Source organism: Etheostoma spectabile, unplaced genomic scaffold (assembly GCF_008692095.1).
Source record: "Etheostoma spectabile isolate EspeVRDwgs_2016 unplaced genomic scaffold, UIUC_Espe_1.0 scaffold00570034, whole genome shotgun sequence".
NCBI lineage: Eukaryota > Metazoa > Chordata > Actinopteri > Perciformes > Percidae > Etheostoma > Etheostoma spectabile.
Window position 1 is genome coordinate 5,215 of NW_022605484.1, and position 6,100 is coordinate 11,314.

The 6,100-nt window shown below is 45.1% G+C and overlaps 1 long non-coding RNA gene across 1 annotated transcript; it reads left to right on the plus strand.

Moving 5' to 3' along the window:
• The first annotated feature begins 427 nt into the window (after window positions 1-427).
• LOC116685564 (uncharacterized) lies at window positions 428-5,766 on the plus strand. The gene is made up of 3 exons (XR_004330984.1): window positions 428-566; window positions 4,346-4,347; window positions 5,754-5,766. It is a non-coding gene; the product is annotated as an uncharacterized LOC116685564 (long non-coding RNA).
• Window positions 5,767-6,100: the final 334 nt, after the last annotated feature.

Below are 6,100 nucleotides of genomic sequence, written 5' to 3' on the forward strand. Positions count from 1 at the left end.
AACAAAGAAGATCAGTAGGAGATTTATGAAGAAACTGGAACATACTCTGACCCTTCTCTGGAGACATTAGTAAACGTCCCATTAGTCCAGCAAGTTAAATCTTTAGAGAAATCCTCTTACTGCTCTGCAGACGGTCAGCCAGCCCGTCCTGCTTCATTCTCCTCAGAAGTGCAGTGTGATCTTCAGAAACGCCTCTCTGCTGCTCCTCTGCTCTTCATCCTCATCCTCCCTCTGACTCTCTGGGCATTCTGGGTACTCTGGTCTCAGAAGCTTCTGGATCTTCTTCAGCTCATTCTTCACAAAAGTGACAATGTTCTCCTCCAGCAGCTGGAACAGAAGATTATATGAATCAAATCAACTGAAATCATGGAAGCAACCATCAGATCCACGATGGACAGACTGAGGACCCTCTGGTCTGAACAGGGCAGCATGGAGATGATTGGAAACAGAATAGATGTAAAAGTAGTTGGTGTACATGTACAGACCATAAAGATGGAGTCCAGGTGGGTTTGATGCTGCTGGGCAGGCTGACCACTGGGACCTTCTGAGCTCTCCTGGTCCAGTCTGTGGAGGAATCAGAAAGTATTAGCTCCCATCATGTCTGTCCACACAGAGACACACACAAGGTAAAGGTCCTGGGACTTAAAGTGTTGATTACAACATAGAATCAGATGGTTTACCCTGACAGTAAAGAGTTGGTGGCACTGCTGACCATACTGTGAATGTAGAGAAAGAACTAAGGAGTCCACAAGGGCTCCAACATGGTGGTCCTGAAGGACTCCAGGAGCAGCAGACTGGGATCATGATGCAGGAGGTCTGCAGCGTCTGTTGTCATGGAAGCAAACATTCATATGGAGAAGTAGTTTGGGGAGTCAACTGTGAAAAACCTTCAGTTGGCTTCAAAACGATTATGGCAAACCATCAGCCGATTTGGGGGGGGGGGGGGGTGGGGCAGAGGTTAGATGGCCTGTCTGTAGTTGGGGAGAACTGCTGACCTGGACTGAGGGTACTTTTGGAGGCAGGTTGCCTTTTATTTACTTCCTCTCATTGACTTCTGATTTGACATCCAACTGGCAAACCCACATCCAACATTTGAGAAGAATTTTGTGTTTTGACCAATGGGGGAAACAATCTTTTGATGAAGCCACTCACTGAATATTGGCCTGTCCATACTCAAGCGGCAATAGTCTTCTCATGCCAACTATTGTCCTGACTCAGGTGACACTAACACTTAACAAGGGTCGCTGGTTCTCCAGAGGGGGAAGAGTTGGGGGGGGGGGGGTACACATGATATTACCCTGGAAGAAGCACTCTGAGGCCCACATATCCCGGTATTCCCAGTTGGAGAAGAACATTCCTGATGTGTAGCCTAGCCGATGGCTACGGGAGATTTAAAATGCTTTTTGATGGGGCTACAACACCAGATCCTATTGGTCCAGACCAGGTCCAGTATTAAACTGAGATCTACAGGTGAAGACCGGTCTTACTAGACAGCTTTCACATGGAGAATATAAATATATGTGAAGAAGAAAGATGCTGAGAATAAACTCCAAAAACTTCTCTGGAGACATAAAAGTTAAAGCATGACTCAGCAATATTATAATATTATTAACAGCTGACCTCCTTCCAGCAGAGGGTTGTTCTCCTTTAAAGTTAATGAGAACTTCATATGACCGGTCGCTCTTGAAGGACACACAGCTGGGTTCAGGATCAGGATCAGGATCAGGATCAGGATGGTCTGGTCTCTGATGGGTCCTGATAGAAAAACACATGTATAGAGGGTCATGTTCAGTAGTCTCTTATAACCAGACCTTCCTCCTCCACAGCTCTGCAGGGGAAGGTCTGGCCAGTCCTCACAGCGTTCCTGGATGGGACAACAACCTACTCTGGGTCATCAGCATCTCTTTAGACCAATCACAATCATCACACAGAGACCCTCTCCAAGGCCCCCGCCCCACCACCACCCCCAATGAGACAACACAACTTCTTGTTGGAGGTTTCAGAACAACTCACCTCCTTCTCCTCTTCTCTATTTCCACTGTCCTGCTCTCCTTTTCAATTCTCTCCCTCACACTTTTTTGCTCCATTACAGGTCTCCTTGTTTTTAAAGTGGGGGTGTCTCCGTGGACCGGTGTCTCTTCATGGACACACAGCTGGGCCCAGGTTCAGCAGGGTCTGGTCTCTGATGGGTCCTGTTAGAAAGAGAGGAAGATCTCCAGAAACTAGAAGCTATCCAGCAGATAATAAAGAGGGAAGCTGGTGGCTGTATGATTTCTGTCCTTCATTATTACGTTACATTACATGTCCTTCAGCGGACGCTTTTATCCAGAGACACTTACACCTGAGAGACATGGCAGAGGTCCCACACCTCTGGAGACACTAGGGTTACAGGTCTTGCTCGGGGACACATTGGCTGATGTATGGCAGTGGGAATCGAACCCTGATCTCCCACACCAAAGGCATGTGTCACATCCACTTAATCTTTCTGTCCTCTAATGGAGACAAGACTCCATTAAGACTCAGTCTCAGCTTCCTGTCCTGGGCCTCGTCCTCCACACAGCACTACAACAGTAACAGAGGCATTTAGGGCCCTGCATTTTATTTTGAAAGGCTCTAAACAGTAGAGTCCTGTTGGGTCTGACTTCCTGCTGGTGGAGACGACGGTTTGATTTCTGACAGCACCCCCTCCCCCCCCCCACACACACACACACACACACGGTTTGAGACAGCTGAGACTGTGTAGGCGTCTAACACGTGACCAGGTGTGCTGATCAGACAGGTTGGTCCTGTTAGCTGATCACACACACACACACACACACACACACACACACACACTTACAGACACACAGACACACAGACACACACAACACACACACACACAACACACACACACACACACACACACACAGTTTTGAGACAGCTGAGACTGTGTAGGCGTCTAACACGTGACCAGGTGTGCTGATCAGACAGGTTGGTCCTGTTAGCTGATCACACCACACACACACACACACACACACACACCACACCACACACACACACACACACACACACACACACACACACACACACAAACATTATAAGAAGAAGACTTCTAGCTAAAATACCAAATATAAATAAGGACTATCTTCCTTCCAAAGACCTTGATGAAGTCCTCCATGCTATAAAATTAAAGTGGATCTTACCTCTTAACCCCCCCCCCATTAAAATGAGAGTGGATCTTACCTCCTAACCCCCCCCCATTAAAATGAGAGTGGATCTTACCTCCTAACCCCCCCCCCCCCATTAAAATGAGAGTGGATCTTACCTCCTAACCCTTCATCTGGAGCTCCACTCCGAGAGGAAGAACTGCGTCTCAGCCTCACTCGACTGTTTCTTCAACCAGTCCAAAATGTCCCGATCAACAACTCAGGTGAGTTATTTCCTGATGAGTCACAGCCCCACCTGGCAGGAAGTACTTTCACAATAAGAGCTTTAAGGTTCATTTTTAAATGAAGGAGGAACAACAGTCTAGAAACTCATGACAGCAAACTAAAACCTAGAGTGGCCCAGACCCTGTCAGACCTCCACAGAGTCCAACCTGCAGGACCCTGCAGACCTCCACAGAGTCCAACCTGCAGGACCCTGCAGACCTCCACAGAGTCCAACCTGCAGGACCCCGCAGACCTCCACAGAGTCCAACCTGCAGGACCCTGGCAGACCCCCACAGAGTCCAACCTGCAGGACCCTGCAGACCTCCACAGAGTCCAACCTGCAGGACCCTGCAGACATCCACAGAGTCCAACCTATAGGACCCTGGTAGACCTCCACAGAGTCCAACCTGCAGGACCCTGGCAGACCCCCACAGAGTCCAACCTGCAGGACCCTGGCAGACCTCCACAGAGTCCAACCTGCAGGACCCGGCAGACCTCCACAGAGTCCACCTGCAGGACACTGGCAGACCTCCACAGAGTCCAACCTGCAGGACCCGGCAGACCTCCACAGAGTCCAACCTGCAGGACCCTGGAGACCTCCACAGAGTCCAACCTGCAGGACCCTGGAGACCTCCACAGAGTGTCAATCTCCATGGAACAAATTACTTTACAATTTAAAAACAATTTATATATTATATTAAAAAACAAAAGATTACGTTGTAAAAAATTGCATTTATAGCACAAACCCAAAAGTAGAAATGAGAGAAGTTAGGAGCAACACTTTGACTCTCAGTTGAAACTCTTTAGAAGCTCAGTGAGTGAAGAGGGGAGACTGGTCCAGACCTCTGACCCTCTGGATAATAATACTATAATATATATATATAACATAATCATAATATAATGTTATCTATACAATACACTGAACTGGGTATGAGTCGTACCAGAGTGGGGGGGCCTAGTGAGACCACTACGAGTCGGATACTGATGAAACTCATTATTAAAAGTAAAAATATTACAAAGGTGCTGGAAATAACTTCTTTATAGAGCTATAAACAAATGAAGCAGTTTGAAGTTGATTCACTTGATAAACACTAAGAATACTAGCCTGAGTAAACAATGATTGGGGGGGGGGGGGGTCTACGATTAACACTAAATATTCCTGTGTTAAAAAGGGGGACAACGTACACTGATCAACATTCGAAGCAAATGTAAGCGTACCCGAGTTAGCCATGGGCTAGTTTTCATCGGCAGTCCCCTAGCCAGATGTTATTAGGCATCCTAAAATAATAAACAGTTATATTACAATGAAGATATTTATACAATAGACAAAAGGTTAAAAATTACAATGTTAAACCACAACAATCGAATAAACCAGATAAGCAAATAAAATCTAAAATGGATGATCCAGTTATTGTTGGACCAGCGTCAGTGTTGATTTTCAATCATCCATTTCTTAACATTACTCTTAAATGAGGGTTAGGGTGAGTCGCGTTGAAAATGACATCATCACGCATAGCTATGGTTACCAGCCACGCTGAGGCGTTACTCAATCTGCAATGGAAAACGGACGCAGAATGTGTCGAGTCGAGTAGAGGCGAGTCGAGGCGAGTTGAGTCGAGCTGTTACCAGCAGTGGAAAAACGCCATAAGTGCATTCCTAAATACTTGTATTCTGAGACAACCATTAGTCTGGGTCCTGAAATGGAAATGTCTTGCTCTGCGTCTATGCGGGAGCCGTTGGTAATGAACATACAGACTGTTTTTGGTAATGAACATACAAACTGTTTTTGGTAATGAACATACAGACTGTTTTTGGTAATGAACATACAAACTGTTTTTGGTAATGAACATACAAACTGTTTTTGGTAATGAACATACAGACTGTTTTTGGTAATGAACATACAGACTGTTTTTGGTAATGAACATACAAACTGTTTTTGGTAATGAACATACAGACTGTTTTTGGTAATGAACATACAAACTGTTTTTGGTAATGAACATACAGACTGTTTTTGGTAATGAACATACAGACTGTTTTTGAAAGATTCAGTTGCAAACAACAGTGGTTAAGCCAGATGTGACCTTCACTAGCACATCTGTTAGCTTGATTGCAACCTCTTCAGCAGTCTTAGGCTGAATCTCCATCTTACCCCTACCCCTTGGCCCTTACCCCTTCCCCTTGGCCCTTACCCCTTACCCCTTGGCCCTTGAAACCAAGGGGTAAGGGGTAGGGGTGAAAACATACCCCTATGAAATGGGCCACCACTTGGTTCACCGTACAGTATTGATCACAAACCTCCAAGATGGCGTCTCTGTCTGTTGATTGTGTGGGTTTGGACAACAGTGTCATATGGATTTAAATATTTATATATTTTATAGTTATTTTATGTTCACTTTGGTAGTGCAGAGGCAGATGTTCTTATCTGTGTAGTACTTAGGTCTGTTTGCAATACAAATGTGTATACACATGTATCATGTATACATACATGTACATACATGTACATACAGTTTTGAATGTCATTGATGTTCACAAAAACATTTTGTTGCCAAAAATCTGTCTTTATTGGTGATAAATTGAACATAACCGGCAAAAACGTTACATAAAATGATGTTATAGAACCATTATCAACTATTAGAACCATAACTAACATGTCGCACACATATAAAGGCTTCAAATGTGTAAAACTAAAA